Here is an 855-nt window from a genome sequence, read left to right as displayed (position 1 = left end):
TGTACTATTTTTTAAATGACAAACCAAGTGATTGATCTATCTATATTTGATTTATTTTTATTAGAAATCATCTAATAGAAATAATTGATGCAGCAGTGTCTTGGTAGGGCTATTTTCACTCGGAAGCATATTTAAAATCTATAATTCCAAGTAAAAATTGTTATCACTACTGCTCGATATAGGGGTACATGAAGGGGTTTGAACCCGGATTGTAGACACACGCGCTTTTTTATATTATTTTATTATTAACTTCCCGTAGGGTAAGTTATTGTAATGGGCCAAAAATCGGAAATGAAAATTTTTACATTTCTCGACGTTTTGAAGGTTTCTGAACGTTTTGGCATACCTCAGAAAAAATGGATGTGTGTGTGTGTGTGTGTATGTGTGTGTGTGTGTATATGTATGTATGGATACAAATTTTCGCCCACGTTTTCGGGCGTACGGATCAACCGATTTGAATGGTTCAAAAAACATTCGATTCCTATTAATAAAGGAGAAGAGCTGATTAGTTTTTGGCAAAGACAGGTCCAGCAGTTACGGAGATAAGAAGCAAAGAGTGCAGAAAATAGAAATCGAGTTTTTGAGAGAACGGAGCATCCGATTTGAATGATCTAAAAAACATTCAATTAGTATTGATTGGGAGAAGGGGTTATTAGAATTTCGCAAAGGCAGGCCCAGCCATTACGGAGATACAGAGCTAATTGTACAAAAAATGGCAGTTTTTGAGAAAACTAAGCGTCCGATTCAATTGATTCAAGGAACTTATCTGCTTGTCTTAACAAAAATAATGATTTTGGAAAAAAAAATTTTGTACATTTTTTTTTTTTTTTTTTTTAAATTTTTTGTATATCGAAA

Source organism: Ctenocephalides felis, unplaced genomic scaffold (genome assembly GCF_003426905.1).
Source record: "Ctenocephalides felis isolate EL2017-DRISC unplaced genomic scaffold, ASM342690v1 CF-g0.4_SCAFFOLD_01604, whole genome shotgun sequence".
NCBI lineage: Eukaryota > Metazoa > Arthropoda > Insecta > Siphonaptera > Pulicidae > Ctenocephalides > Ctenocephalides felis.
The sequence above is the reverse complement of the archived record's forward strand: the minus strand, read 5'-3'. Positions refer to the sequence as shown.